At 39.7% G+C, this 16,996-nt stretch overlaps 1 protein-coding gene and 1 pseudogene across 8 annotated transcripts in view; one reads left to right on the forward strand and one right to left on the reverse strand.

The window, feature by feature from the left end:
- Positions 1–16,996, forward strand: part of LOC129780319 (calcium/calmodulin-dependent protein kinase kinase 1) — a 289,361-nt gene that overhangs the window by 21,720 nt on the left and 250,645 nt on the right. The gene's annotated exons all lie outside the window — the stretch shown is intronic.
- On the reverse strand, positions 5,134–5,217 carry LOC129780947 (U4 spliceosomal RNA; annotated as a pseudogene).

Raw genomic sequence — 16,996 nt, forward strand, 5'->3', positions numbered from 1 at the left:
GGGATAAATGACACGACGAGATAATTTGCAGCTTTACAAAGCCAGACTACATGATCATGGATCTGTCAATAATTATCTAGCAAAAGTGAACTGGGAAGTTCTACTTCATCTGCCCTATTCCCTAGACATGGCTCTCTCAGATTATTATTTCTTCCGGCCCATGGCGTCGGCCTTTTCTGAAGAGCGATTGCGATCTCATGAAGAAAACGAATATCGGCTTGAAAACTGGATCGCTTCAAAACAACCAAACTTGGAGTTATATTTTTGGGAAATATAAGAAAAAAAAAATAGTTATAGTTTTTTGTGATTCCAAACTAGCAGTTTAACATTTTTTGACTACTTTTTCTCATTCCCAAAAGGAGATGATCGATGAAGTGTACAAATACCGATGTTTATTTGAATGTTTCTCTTCTTCAGGAATGGTCATCCCTACATTTTTTTTCTTCGCTCGAGCACGTTATCTGCCGACAGGAAAATGGACTGCCCCCAACTGTGTATGATGATGGATTTAATTTATCGTTTGTTTCACTCTACCGCTCTGGGTAAAGTGGAATCGAAAATCCCACTCGGTGCACTCTACAAGTCTTGTTGAAGATCAACACTTTTCATTCCATTTTTTGTTGCTGGCAAATATACTGTTGTATATATCTGCGCCGTTTCGATTTATATCCTCGTTTTTTGTACGTTTGTTGAATTCCTTCAAGCATTTTTGTGGACTCACCCAAGCTATAAATTAATTAAATTTTTCATCTCTCACTTTTGCAGTTCCAAATCGCAGTACTTGTATTTTACGTGGGATTCGATTAGTGGAAGCGCTTGTGTCTAAGTTGCCAGTTGCAAGTAAACATTCGTTTTTACTGTTCGTTCTTATCTGGTTCATTGGGAGCGATCTGTGGAGGGGCACAAAAGGTCACTATAGAGTAACTCTTAATCAACTTTACTGCTGCTTTATCGGTCACGTGGTTCTGGCCAACAGCTGAAACTTGTTCAACTTTATTTTTGTTAGAAAATCGCTCTACTCAGAATACTCGAGTAGTCTCTTCTTTAACCTTGTTTGGACACACGACTGCTCTGACGTCAACATTTTTTCACGCTGTAATTTGCTTACGCAGTAGAAATATAAAAAGGCGAATACTTTCTGTGATTTAGTATCTTGTTCAGGAAAATAAATATACGAATACAGGTCACACTGTTTGCTTATCAGTTATTCGGATTCTATTCGAAGTTACGTTATCATGAAAACCTTCTATAAATATCTGTTGTTATTTTGAGTACAGTTTTATATACTTTGTTTGACTGAATTTCATTTGCCACTTGTATTTTTAAACAGCATATCGTACAAGTCCAATGAAGGAGTTTTGTTTCTCTCCAAAGTAGCACAAATAGCCAAATCACCACACATCATCGTTACATGTTTTTACGGAAAAATAAATATAAACTTTTGCTAACTCCGGCAAATGCCATTAACTAATTCGCATGGGGGGAGGTCGAAACGATTGCACTCTCGCCAAGAATGCCAACAGCAAAAGTTGTAAGCTAGTTTGGGAATACTTTTATGCGACCGACGTATTGAGCTCTCGTGTGGCTATTTTTCTGGAAATAAGCTGATTGGATAATCCGCAGTGTTTTTTTTTTTGAAAAGTGCCACAACAAAGAAAACATATATACAAAAAAATCAGCAATGTGGAAAAAAGGATTCGAAATTACCACTGTGTTTGACGGTGGGGTAATTTTGGAATGGATGAAACCTCCTGCGGAGGGGATGAAGGACGCTATGGTTTTGATTACAAACGAGGAGAATATTTTGGCCAATACAAAACCTCTGTCATATAATTGAATCCGGAAAACAATGGAAATGGAATTCGCCGGAAATGTGTGCGACACAATATTCGGCTGAAAGTTGGTCTATGCCATTTCGCCTTATCAAGGTTATTACAGTTGACTGACTTGTAGCGTTAATATTTATTTGCGTGATGTCGGATAATTGCCATAAGCCATTAATCAGGTGGAGCTATGTGTGCTGTTTTATTTAGGAAAATTTGCTGGTTACACGAGAGGATTCAGTTGTAACATCATCAATCAAGAGTATAAAGAGCTTGTTACAAGTCAGACTTTTTCGGGGAAATGAACAAAAATAGCACTTCGCATGGTAAGCGAATGAGCTGTTGACCTCAAATTCATTTCCTAACATGTTTGCTCCATGGTTTAGCTTGAAAAGAACATTGATATTTCTGGAAAATGTTTCTCTAGTTTTAGAGGCAGTCATATTTTTTGGTTTCAACCCATATTGATGTTTATTTTGCACTTTGTCTAAATAGACAAGAACCATTGTCACGTTATCGTGTACAATTTATGCCGGCGTGTATTATAAGCGCTCGAAGGTACTCGTTTTTACATTTAAAACTAAACTGGACAAAATTTATTTTCCCGTAAATGATGAAGAGGTTGTCATGAAACAAGTATTGCTCAATTGTTTGATTGTGGTTAACATCCTCAGTTGAAATTCGGAAGGGTTCACTCTCAAATGAGAATCTATTTCTTCTTATTTGAGTGGAATGAATGTATAATTCGAAGGAGTATTCCACTGAAAGCGTTATGCACCGATCGAAATAAACGATAGCCGGAAGGGTCAAGGTGAATCAGAATTTACCATCCGCTATTTTCCAAAAAAAATTTAACTCGAACAGCAACATGAGGCCGAGCATTGTCATGATGGAATATTATCGACTCGTGTCTGGCCGTATAATCTGGACGTTTTTCGTCGAATGAATAATCTTTGCCTGTACAATTCTCCATTGATCGTTTGACCGATTCGATGCAAGAAAGGACTTCCTTTGTGCAGTTCAAGCAGCATTTCGGACATGCAAAATCGCCGTTCGACATCTCTCGCTTCAATCTGTACGGAATATAATTTCCTAGCTTTTGGGTGTATTCTGTGGCTTTGAGTGGTATGCCCACTTCTGGCAACACCGGAGTCGTCAGTTTAGCTATCAAGTGGGCTGGGCACTCGGCACATCGTCCGCCATCAGCAGGCAATCATCGTTCGGTTTCGGGCGGTCTCCAATTATCCCGCAGACGCTCAGGTACACACACTTGGTGATCCTGCCAGACTGCGGCTTTTTGCAGCAGATAATCAGTATATACTTGTTTTTTTAACCGAGGAATCACTCACCATGCGTGTGAATACAAAGTTATAAATGGGGAAGTTTACTGGATATATGGGATTTTTGAACAACACTCGAAATGTGAGAACCTCTAACAAGCCGCCTTTTTTGAATTTTCGTTTAATAGAGGTAATATATGAGGGGCTTAGAATGAAAGGGGTGTAAGTGATTTGATCGATTTCTCTACATCGACTCTCTCTTTTGGTCATAACTTAGCTGCAAATGCATTCCCAGCTGTATTCGACAATGTGGAAGATAGATCAGAACCTCAACTATCGGATTATATAGCAAACTTAAATTTGAACGTTTTTGCAGTTGAGTTATTAACTAAAGAAACAGTTGATGAAGAGAAATCGATCAAGTCACTTACAGCCCTTGCATTCTAAGCCCCTCATATGTTTTAATGTGTGGAGTAAAGAAATTAAAGTTTTCAACAATGTTCACGTGTTTAAGTAGCGGAAGTAATGTGAAGGATAACTACAATGTAGATCAATGGAACATTCCGGGATGTTCGGTTTCAGTGGAATGGAAAGGTTACGCGGGATTTTGTCGTAAGCAGCTCCAGAACTACTCCAGAACTGATAACTCGATGCTATGCAATTAATCTCTCCCGCTCAATTCTCTTATATTTCTCTTGTTTTCTTGAAGTGATGCCATATCTACGACAATTTGACCGAGTATTGCAGGAACTCCGGCGGTTTTATGTCTCATTGAATGAATGGATAATTAAAGGCATCATACATAGATGTATATTTTTTCATGTCTGTCTTATATACCACAGCAGGATTTTGTCGGAAGCGAATCAGGATGACCGCGATTGAATAAGGGCGAGCTAGCCAGGACGGTTACGCATGAATTTGTGGAAGCGGATCACGATGACCGCGATTGTATTGATTAAGGGTGAGCAAGAAGGGCTACGCAGGATTTTGTCGGAAGCGGATCGGGACGAGCGCGCAGAACAAGTACGGCTCAGGACCGTGCTGTGTAAAAATGGAAGTAAAAATATTTGCGAATCGAGACGACCGTATGAAAAATGATAATGATAAGAGTGCGGATGAGGACGACCGTATGAAAAAATTATAATGATAAGAGTGCGGATCGGTACGACCGTACAGTGTAAAAATGGAAGTAAAATTATTTGCGAATCGGGACGACAGCGCAGAACAAGTAAGGGTTCGGAAGGACAGTGTGGAGAACAGAACTTGACTCGATATTTTGTTAGTTGAACATCATCAATTAGCTCACACATCCCAAAGGTGGTTCAAATGTTTTATGTGCAGAAAAATACACTGAAACAAAATCTACAAGCATTTTTTTTTTCGAAGAAGAGAGAAGATGTGTGGTATGCCCAGTTCTGGCAACACGGGCATCGTCAATGTTCGGTTTCGGGCGGTCTCCGATTATCCCGCGGAGGCTCAGTCCGCTGTCATAGAAAAATGGAAGTGATAGCTTTTGGAATACTGTGGATGGACATTCTCTCTAAAATCTGTCAAATAGATTAGATGTCTTCACTGAGTACGAAAAAATATCTGCAAAAATTTTCACAATCATATTGAAGAAAACTAAAATTCATAACTTATTTTTGAACAATGTTTGAAAAATTATTCAATGTTTTTTTTCAATTTATTCAAATTGATATTGTTATATAGCGCGTTTCATTAAACTTACCTTGAGGTTTTGAAGTTTATTTATAAAAACCTGAACAAAGAATATATTGCGCAAATGCGAGCTAAATTTTTTGAGTTTAGAAATGATAACTGATTTGATAAACTGCCAAATTTCAAATTCCAATTCAAATACCAAAAAAAAGGGTGGATTACTTTCATTTGTCAAATAATTTTATATATCCGGAAAACTTTCGATCTGTGAAGTGGTGAAAAAAAGCAAGTGAATGTCACTGAGATAAAATTTATGGATGGGTTATACCTATGATATAACCGCAAGGTTGACGTAGGACTGCCGTTGGCTTAGTAATCAGTTGTAATTCTTCAATTAGCAATAATCCCACCTCGGATGATCCTCATTGGGTACGATATCGCCGCTGCGCAGTGCTATCTTTTGTGTATTGATTAAAATAGCGAATGAATGAAACTTTTTACGAATTCAATTGCAAACAAATCTCAATTTAAGTCAATTCAAGCATTATGGTAGTAGTTATCACAGCAAATAGTTATTAACATTTTGCCTAATCATCAAACGGTATGCGTAGAAGTTCAGTGAGCTGGTGACATGAAGGGATATCTTCCAATGCAGTCGATTCTCCCAACTTCTTGGTTTCGGAATCTGTATTGGGAAAATACATTCCGGTTTGCAAAAATGCAAGCGAGTACAAAAGTATTGCGCAATCGTAACTGAGTGGATTTCCGAGCGGCACTCGTTTATATACCGATTGGTGTGATTTCAATAGTCTGTTTTGAAAGCAATTTTAGGGCTATTGAAACAAGTTTTTGGATCAAAAAGTAACAAGCATATAACGCGTAGACATTTTATCTTTCGAATGAAGTGTTTATCATACCATTTGGTTCAGTTGTTTAGGAGCTATTAACGCTTAAAATCTCTTAAAATCTCGGGCGTAACGCTATCGTTTTCGAAACTAAGAACTTACACCCCAGTATAGAAAAAATCTATTGATTGCTAAGGAAAAAAGTAAACAAGTGACACTGATAAAAAACCGAGCGAATTACACAAAAGTTTTACTTCTTTTGATTATATTTTTGGCCAATAGAAGGAGTTTTATGGAAATAATATCTCCCAAAAATCCACATACACATGTCTGAAATGTCATCGTATATTTCATAATGTCTTCACAAAATCAAATATCTCCACAGTAAGTCAAATGTCTTCAAAATATTGTGTGATTTTTTGTTCTTACAAAGAAAATGGCTTGTGCCGAAACGTTGAAAATGTTGCATAATACATTTGGTGATTCAAATTTGTCACAGGTGTATGAATGTCATAAGGCATTCAAAGGCGGTCAAGAAGATATGACGTGGCAAATCGTACGTTCACGGCGAGATGTATGGCTCTTCAACTGATGGAAACATCGACAAAATAAATGGAATGGTGCTCGGAGAACGTCAGTCAAGTTTGAGAGAGCTAGTTCGTGAATAAAATATCTCTTACGAGACCGTTCGTCATGTTTGAGTTTTGGGCATGAGAAAAGTCGCGGCAGGACTAGTGCCATGAGAGCTTAATTTGCTTTAAACATGTCGTCGCAATCAAGTGGCTGAAGACATGCTTGAACGATCAAATTCAGATATCCCACGCCCATTCAATCCGGTATTTTTCATTATTTTCGAAACTCAGATTACCACTTTGACAGCATTGAAGACATAAAAACGAATTCGCAGCGTGAACTGAAGGCAGTTCCTGGATACAGATAAAAAAAGTCTTTCGATGACTGGAATGTTCGTTGGAAAAAGAGTATTGCTTTTGAATATAAATTAAGATAATAAATAGAGCTTTTTCTTTGAAGACCCAATTTCCCAGTATATATTTGAAAGAATGTATAACTATTTTGACACCACTGTTATTTGACAGTTTCGATTCACAAATTTCAGCATCAGTTCAAAAATGTCTCTCTGGGGGTCTTCGTAGCCACTTGGTTACGCGTTCGCTTACTAAGCGATCGATCGTGAGTTCAAACTCAGGGCCCTCAATTGACCATCTTTGTGTTGTTATAGAATAACTACGTCCACGCAACCATCATCAGCGATGGAGATCGATCCACGGTCGAAATAAGATCGATTCATCCATACAACTGCTCTGCTCTGAAAGAAACATGCTATAAATAACCCAACAATGATCAATATCAACTGTCTCCGCTGTCTGGTCTGCTGAACAATGGAAGAACAGATAGAATACCCTTACGCCTAAATGGCTTCTACAGTGTAATTTACCATAATGCAATGAAACGGAAAACCTAACGCCTAAATGGCTACTACTACTACTGTGTAATTTACAATTTATAGAAACATAAACATATGTACATGTACACGATAAAAAACCCGGCTCTGTTACAGATAAAGTGCTAATGAGCCTAATGAATAAATAAATGGGATAAAAAAAATGTCTCGTACAATAGTCGACACCATGACAGTATTAATAAATCAATTTCTAACGGTTTCTTCAGTTTTTCGTGCATTTGAAATAAATAGAAATTAAAGCGTCCCCCGCTCGCGCCACAACCAACCAAAGTAATTTTACCTACCATCAACATTACACAAAAAGCTGTCAACGCCAATGCCGGAAAGGTAACCCAACCAGGCAGACAGCACCCTTCCAAGTGGATCCCTTCGGATGTACAACAGAAGGAGTAACATGATGGAAAATAAACATGTACAGCCCCCCAGACAGTGTTCCATCATCATGAATACAACCACGTGTTGCTGGAGCAGTTATTTTTCCATCAACCACTCCGTCGGATGGTTCTCGGGCGAGGAAATGGGAAATGGGTACAGAGGCGCAGACTTCCTACAATTCAATCGAGTCGAAAGCAGTTTGAAAACGAAGATGTGTATCTTGAAAAGCGTAAAAGCACAGAGGCATTCGTTCGAAGATAGAAAAACACAGTGTTTAAACCCTCTTTACTCGGGCAAAGGGTGCTCTTCCGCATCTTCCCTTCTTCATAATAAAAACCTTCTTGTGGAGGAAGAGAAGACCCAATTCTGCAGCGCCAGTACGTAGGTGAAGCCACGATTATGGCCAATTTGAGTGAAATTTATTCATCGCTTACAGTACAGTGATTTTAAAATGAAAAGTTTGAGGTTTTCTAGCTGTATATCATAGGGCGTCTCAACGACGAGAGAAGCTCTATAATTGAGCAAAAAAGAATGACTTACAACAATAAAAAAAGTATTTAATATTCAAACTTCAAAAATATGGATAGTTTGCTTTACTGTTCCATTGGGTCAATTATAGCATAGTTCAACCTCAATAATAGAACCCAACATCCAACCTTTATAATAATCGCTGACGCTCCAGGTGCTGTAACAACCCACCAGCAAGTCATTCGAAGTGAGGGTAAAATCTTTTCAGCTTAATTATGTTTTACAGGGTAGAGAGAGCTGAAAGATCAAACATGCAAACAAATCTCCAAGGTGGATGAATTCATGATTACGAGACGGTTTCTGTTATCGATGACAAAAAAAGGAAAAGGTATCATTCCCAGTGGTTCCGGCAACCAAATACATTTTCACACGTAATGAAATTCAAACAGCACCGACATTGAAGCATACGCAGTTACCCGGAACTCATCACAATGTTTTTTGATGTCAATCATTGCTTTCCATTATCAATCTCGTTTTCCCGGAAACCGGAAAATGTCTAATAAATAATTCTCGGGAAGACCAGCACCAGCAACTACAAAGTGAAAAGTGAAATCAACAGTTCCTTGGGGCTCCTTGTGACCGAAGCCGCCAATCATTTTGGGTTGCCTCGAAACCGCGTGTAAGCAGAGCGAAATCAGTGGGTATGAGAAATCTTGCGAACTGAAATTTACCAGTGGAATTTACTGTATAATCCCAATCTATTGCATCGACACAGACTGCCGCTGGAAAGCATAATGCTTATATCTGCCATCTCCAGAAAGCATGAACTTGCTGAGCAAACGATTAATGTGTTCGCTGAAATACTGGGAAAGGAATGTGAGCCAGGTTCTGTCTATGCGACCTTTTCGTCTTGTCTTTGCTCTCTCACGGGTATATCGATTTTCCCGTGGGTGAAAATTACTGCCACGCAATATTATACCAACCCACACAAAATTTCCCGCCCGTATCCGAAGCTGCAGTCGCTGCTTTTTTGTGTTTTACATCATCTCGGTAATCCTGTCTAGTCGGGGAGATTATTCCATTACTTTCATTCTTATTTGGACTCAGTGATAATAAAAATATGTGTAAGATCTCATCAATTTTGTTTTGAAAAGGATATTAACAGTAATGTTTAGTTATTGCGTGGAACTCCCAAGAGGATGTAGCGTTCTAAGTTTTGATTGTGTAATGCAGTGTGGTGACCTGAAGCTTGATCAAACTGACCTAACAGCTCATAATTGCAAAATCCGCCGTGTCTCATGTGTTCAACACCTTTATGAAGCGTCAAAACAGCTATACTCAACCTTCGGCCTACGTCTGATTGGTATACATGGTGTTACTTGATTTTAAAGTATTTTGTATTTGTAACAGTAACGAATACCTAAAAAATCATAATCTATTTTTTGACATATGTCTATGTCTTTTAGTAATGGCAACAAATAAAAAAACAGATCCCCTTTTTTATAAATAGGAATACTGATGTTCTACGCATGGTTGTCCCATGTTACTTTTTGACAATTTTCACTTTTCTTCATAAAACGATGTTTTTATGCCTAGCCTCCCGGAAAAAAACAGCATTAAAAAAAACATCAAGCGCAATTGTCCTATTTTCATACTCTATTGATAACTGTCACACCATATATTTTGTGTAGATCCATATCAAATAAATCGTTTCAAGTACAATAATTTTATGTCACGCTTTCAGCAGGGCTAATGTACTCATTTCTGGTTTGAAAGGACGAACTAATTCTCAAACAAATAAAAAAAATTCACTTGTTAGCGAATGCCTAATAACAATGAGATTTATATTCTGCAAAGTATTTCAGACCACTCCCCTCTTCATAAAATGATGTTTTTATGCCTAATCTTTCGGATACACACAAACAGACTTATTGTTTGTCCCCAGTATTTCAAAGAACAATATCAAGTTCAATTGTCCCATGGTAATATCCTAGGCATAACAGCCCCACACCGAATTTTTAAGCCAGTAACCAAGATTGATTGATTCAAATGAGGGGATCTTTTCACATTCCATTAAACAATAGTTCTCTGCTTAGGAAAACCCCAGCGTATTGCTAAACCTAAATGCTTAAAGCTTCTGGTTATCAGTTGCTGATTTTGGAATATGGGACAACTATGCGTAGAACGGCAGAATAGCAAATGCAAATGACGAATTTCATGCCAACTCGTCCTAGGAAGACATGGTAAGTAAAATGACGAATTTCATGCCAACTCGTCTTAGGAAGACATGGGTCATTTAAGTAACTTTTCATACTTTAAATGTTCAAAAAAAAAAACTACTTTTTTTAAAATGGGCAAAAAAAAATCTTGATTTTTCACAATAAATTTTAACTCAACAAATATACTACCTATCAGATTCTAGTCAAAGGATGAAATATACGAAATTGTTTTCATAAAAAATACCAAAATTTTATTAGAAAAAATTCAGTTGAACATTTTTTTTTCAAAAACGTATTTTTTTAATTCTCAAAAAAATATTAAAACAGATAGCGATAAAGTGTATTAGCTATTCAGGAGTCTTCATACCAAAAATACTTTAAAAGGTAGAAAGTTGACGTCTTTGACAAAAGTTCATATTTTAATAAGCTGATATGATAGCTGTCTTGACTTTAAATAAAATTAGGATTAGTTTTAATTTATGAAAAAAATTTTGTTTGAAAATTTTTTTCCCTGTAAAAGTGCCCATCTTTCGAAGTGTGGACGACTTGTTGGAAATTGTAAGGCCTATTCATTTAATTTTTTTTTGGAATTTAAAAAAAATAGGTTTTTGAGAAAAATAAATTTTAATTTTTAAAATAATTTTTTTTTCAGCGATGTTTTTTCAATGTTGGCTTTTTTTTATGAAAAAAAAAATCCTACATTTTATTCTTTAACCAACATTTGTAAGTACAGGTCGGACTCGATTATATACAATTTTGGACTCGATTATATACAGTTTGAAATTTTTTTTTGCATTTCAAATATGACTTATTTCAAGGGAAAATGTAACCTTTCAACGTTCAAGGGAAATTGGCTATTATATGTACAATGGGGTAAAAATCGTGATTTTTTATGATTTTGCTTGAATTTTCACCAGGAATTGTATATGTCGAAATTGTAGCAAAATTAAGATAGACAGAAGTGTCAAAGAATGAATTGTAGAACGGTTAGAGAGCTCTAACTAAATTAATAGAAACAACCATGTTTAATATGACTTTTTAGAATAAAATTAATAATAGCTGTTCGTACGAAAAAAGCGAACACTTTCTTTAAGCGATTGCTAAAGCTAAAATGTTTATTTAATTAGTTACATATAATCTATATACATTTCTACCATCTTACAATTCAGTGTAGGCTGCAATTTTATCTTCTCTTTTCACGGTAACACAAGAAATTAAAATCTGCGCAGTAATCGAAAATACTTGTTCAGCATGGTTTCGTTTCTTTTGAATTCTACTTACAATTGATACAAAAAATTCAGTTGGGGTTTGCAAATTGCTATTACTGTGGCGAATTAGTTTGTACCTATAAATTTCATTTCAGGTTAGTTTGTATAAATACAAGTACGTTTTGAATCTTACTTTGACAATACAAATTTAGTATTCCAATTATTCCAAACCTTTCAATCCAATATAGATTAAATTTCCTAACTTCGACTATCAGTATATTATTTTTAATTTCAAAGCTCACAATAGTGCACAATCCTTTTCTCTTCTCTTCATGATTTTTTTTTGTTTATGTTTACTTTTGACCACCTTTTTCTCCTTCTTTAATTCCTGATATCTTCTACCTTCAACTTTCCTGTCAACCAAATCGATCTACTCTTTGGCAGGCCATACAGTTTCTAGTAGTCCGCGTATCCAACTGTTTCTTTTGCCTTCATCTGCAATTAGCACCAACTGTCCTATTTCCACCGGTCTAGTATCGGTAAACCACTTTGTGCGGCGACTTATAGTGGGAAGATACTCCTTAAGCCACCGGTGCCAGAACAGATCTAATTGATGACGAATCTGGTTCCAGCTGTTTAGGATAGCTTCTCGTTGATTGATAGTACTCGCAGTTGGCTGCTTGACCCCATTCGAACTACCGAGAAGGAAGTGGTTGGGCGTCAAAGCCTCCTGTGCTTCCGTCTCCAACGGAAGGTAGGTTAATGGTCTGTAGTTGACGATGCTCTCCGCTTCGGCTAACAATGTCGAGAATCCCTCATCATCGAGCTTCTTCCCCGTATCAATACTAATGATCGCGGTTTTGATGGACCTAACCATCCTCTCCCATACTCCGCCCATATGGGGTGCTGAGGGAGGATTAAAGAACCAACGGGTATTGGCGTTAGTAAACGTCTCTACTAGGCCGCTATTTACTTGCTGTCTGAGTACCCTCTCGGCGACTTGGAAGTTGGTACCGTTATCAGTGTAAACCTCCAAAGGCGCTCCACGACGGTCGACGAATCGACGAAAACACATAATGCAGCTCTGCGTATTTAAGTTAAATGCTACTTCAAGATGAACAGCTCTTATAGTGAGGCACGTGAATAGTGCCACCCAACGCTTCACGTTGCTTCGCCTGATTTTCACCATCACTGGACCAAAGAAATCTACGCCAACATACGAAAAAGGCCGTTCGAATGAAGCTAGTCTAGCAGCCGGCAAAGGAGCCATTTTAGGTGTAGAAGGTTGTGACTTGTAAATCTTACACCACTGACACGATCTTCTCGCCCTGCGTACAACAGCCCTGAGATTAGGAATATAAAACTTTTGTCTTACCTCGTTCACAACTGTTTCATAATACGCATGATGAAGTATCCGATGATAATGGTCCAGAAGGAGAGCAGTTAAACGATGGGACTTGGGCATTATTATCGGAAATTTCACGTTAAATTCGACGTTGGATGCTGCGCCAATCCTCCCGTTCTGCCTTAGAATTCCATATTCATCGATGTACGGAGACAACTTGTAGATCGCCGAGGATTTATCTACTTCGCTTCTCCCATTCTTTAACTGAGAGATTTCATCTGGATACGACTCTTCCTGGCAGAGTCGCCAGAGAATGCTTTCTGCTTTCCCGATCTCTACTGAATTCAATGGAGTCAGGTCTCGGTGCTGTTTAGTCAAACGTGCGTTGCTGATGAATCGCTGCGTGTAGGCGATCGCTCTAAGGAGGCGTACCCATCGGGAGAATCGATCGAATTTCACTGTTGATTCAAATGCAGTAACGTCATGCATAAAACAGGATCGAAGTTCCTCTTCCGTAGAAGTGTTCTGTTGCTTGCTTTGGACCGGCCATTGAAGTTCGGGACGATAAAGAAAACTCGGACCCTGGAACCAATTCCCTTTTGGCGATAAGCATGGACCGTGGCCCCACTTGGTGGCTTCGTCAGCAGTGTTAATTTTGGAGGGAACCCATCTCCATTCCCTAGTTTCTGTTAACGAGAGAATTTCTCCAATGCGACAAGATACAAATTGGCGGTATCTGTGAGCGTCTGACCGTATCCAGGCAAGAACCGTACTGGAATCAGACCAGAAAACCCTTTTCTCGATACAGTATGTATGATTCTCACTGACGAACGAAGCCAACCTAGCACCAAGCACGGCTGCTTGCAGTTCCAGATGCGGTATAGATAGCGGTTTGAGGGGTGCAACTTTCGTCTTCGCCGAAACTAGATTGCAGATGACGGTTCCGTCTACAAGAATAAAACGGAAGTATGCAGCGGCGCAATAAGCGTCTTCGCTCGCGTCCACCAGAATGTGTAGCTGCACAGAAACTAATGATGTGGAGGATTCTTGCCCAACGTAACAGCGTGGAATATGAACGTGGTCAACCTGACCCAATATAGCTATCCACTTCGTCCAACGATTGAACTCCTCATCCTTATTTTTCTCATCCCAATCAATTCCAGAGCGCCATATGGATTGGATCAGGATCCTACCATGCACCGTATATATAGCCAATAGTCCAAGAGGGTCGAACAAGGACATGACACATCGTAGGACTTGGCGTTTTGTTGGCCTTCGACCCTCATTGATGATGGCGGCAATATCCGCCCGCATTTGCGTTGAAAATCCTAAAATATCCTCGCTTGCCAACCACAAAATCCCTAGAACTCTTTCTGCTCCGTTACTTTTGTCCAGATTCAGATCTTTTGTTTTTTGCACAAATGTTTCTCCCAGATAGCTAAGTACGTCCGCTGAGTTAGAACACCAACCGCGTATTTCGAATCCACCCTTCGCATGGATCAACTTTACCTCAGCCGCTACTCGCTGTGCCTCTTCTACGGTGTCGAAACTATCCAAGAAATCATCCACATAGTGATTCCGGACTATGGCCTCTGATGCCTTGGGATATTGTACAGCAAATTCCTCGGCATTAGCATTCTTGACGAACTGCGCAATACAGGGAGAACAGCTGGCACCGAAAATAGCAACGTCCATGACGAACGTTTCGGGATTCTGACTAGGATCTTCTCGCCAAAGGAAGCACAATGCATAACGATCTGCACACCGTATGAGAATCTGGTGAAACATTTCGCGAATGTCACCACTCACTGCCACAGGTTTTTCTCGGAATTTAAATAGCACTACTGGTAAAGACGACAGCAAATCGGGCCCCTTCAGCAGTACAGTGTTGAGAGAAACCCCATCCACTTTGGCCGCCGCATCCCAAATCAATCTGATCTTACCAGGCTTCTTGGGATTGGTAACGACTCCGAGCGGCAAATGCCATATTCTTCGTGGATCGACACCCGAAAGTTCTTCCTCTGAAACGCGATGAGCATATCCCTTCGCCTGGTAGTCTTGAATCTGCTGGTGAATATTCTCTTTCAAAAGAGGTTCTCGGTTCATTCTTCGCTCCAGACATTCCAAGCGTCGAAGTGATAACTTTCTGGGAATTCAAACTGGTCGTATCTCCAAAGGAGTCCAGTCTCGAACTTGTCTCCCAGCCGCACTGTTGTATCAGCTAAAATCTTCTTTGCTCGAGTATCCTCCGCTGACGCCAGGTTGATTACTGATTTAATTCCAGCATCTTCCTGCTCGAAATATCGTTTCACCATCTCTTGAAGAAGTTTTTCAGGGCTGAATTGAACAATGTGACAGCTCACTCCAACAGACTTCGCTTCACCTGATCCTCCGTAGCTGCACCATCCGAGGCGAGTTTTCGTAGCTATTGGTTCTCCTTTCCTTCCCTCTCTGCATTTTAGTGGTATTGACAAATTCAACTGGTCCAACCCGATGAGCACTCGGGGTATAGCGTCATCGTAACCAGCAATCGGCAGACCTTTTAAATGTGGATATTGTAGTGACAACTGTTGCGGTTTTAATGATAGTACCGGAAGTTTCAGCTCGGACACTGTTCTGGCTGACTGAACTCGGAAGAATTTTCCACCGGCTGCTCCCGAGATTTTGAATGTTATTTCTTGGGAGTCAGCTTCGCAACGGGTTACATTACTTGTCCAGTTAAGGTATAACGCTCCTGATGGACCGGACTCTCCTAATTGTTCTGCAATTGATTTTTCTACCAAGGTTAAAGAGGAACCGTCGTCTAAAAAGGCGTATGTGTTAACACATCCGTTCTTTCCTTGCAAGGTTACAGGAATAATTCGGAAAAGCATTTTGGATTTTTGTTCTCGATGTGAATGATTTACAGCTGTTGTTGTGGGCTTTTGCGTATTTTCCACTTTAGTATGCAGCAGTGGGTGGTGCTTGAATTCGCACCCGTCGATTCCACACTTTGTTGAAAATCTGCAACGATTTCTCCCGTGTTGGTTGAGACAGGTTCGACACAATTTAAAACTGTGTACACTACGCCAACGATTCTCTACGCTCATATCTGAAAACTGCTTGCAGGCCTTCACTCGATGTCCTGGTTTACAGCAGATTAAACAATTCCGTACTGTAGTTTCAGAGTTCGCACCGTCACTCGTTTCAATCTGTTCCTCGTCATTCGCGCTGTGTGTATAGAGTTGCCCTTTCTCTTTCGGCTTTTCTTTATTCCTGATCGGCCGACGTACATTGGAGCACCCCACGTACTTAGTAACTTGACTCGCTGCAGAAACCATATGCGACATGTAAGTGGCGAACGTCTGCAGTGTAACATTGGGCACAGTTCGTTTGTGCATTGCCCACTGGAGCTTCAGCTGAGATGGCAGCTTGTCTTCAAGTTCTTGTAGCAGCGAGGGATTGTTGAGATGTGCGGTTTCCGATGCCGCTTGAAGATGGTCACAGAGTCCCTGCAGTTCCAACCCGAATTCTATTAACGTTTCTAGGTGGTCCATTTTCGGCGCTGGCGTAGAGCGTACTCTATTCAACAGAGTGTCTATAAGCAATCCAGGTCGCCCATAAAGCATCCGAAGTGTTTCTATCACTCGTGGCACGGATGCAGGCAAGAGTAGCCGACTGCGTACCGATTCTCGAGCGTGACCTTTCAAACATCGTTGTAGCCGGATGAGGTTCTCGGCATTACTAAAGTTACAACATTCCGTGGTGATGTTATACTGACTGATAAATACAGGCCAGTCTTCTGGGTTCCCGTCAAAATCTGGAAGATCGCGTGACATTAAACGACGGGCTGCAATTTGCATCGACGAAGGTCCAGAATCAACGTAAGTCATTTCATTTGCTCTGCTCGTTACTGCGGTTTGCGTGTGCCTTGGCGGAGGAACATGCACTGGAGCTCGGTTTTCATGCACCATTGGTTGTGTTAAATGCCCCGTTGGTAGGGAATTTTGTCCTAGGACATTAATTGGGGTGGAAACTTGGACATCATAGCGAGGTTGAGGAGCATTATCGACGACACCTTCTGAAAGAGCATACTCGAATGGCAATGGTGGAATATCAATACTAATATCATCCGATAAAGCGTTGACTAGTAACGTAGGATTCACCGTATGTTCGGTGGGTGGAATGCAAGAAGGTAGTTCTGAAGTCGGTATATTTTTATTGTCGGAAGGTAATTTTTATACTGGAGGTCGAAAATTCATTGGATTGCTCAGTGCGTCTGACTGTGGAGGTATCCTACTGGGATTTATCG

The sequence above is a fragment of the Toxorhynchites rutilus genome, chromosome 3, assembly GCF_029784135.1.
Source record: "Toxorhynchites rutilus septentrionalis strain SRP chromosome 3, ASM2978413v1, whole genome shotgun sequence".
Lineage (NCBI taxonomy): Eukaryota > Metazoa > Arthropoda > Insecta > Diptera > Culicidae > Toxorhynchites > Toxorhynchites rutilus.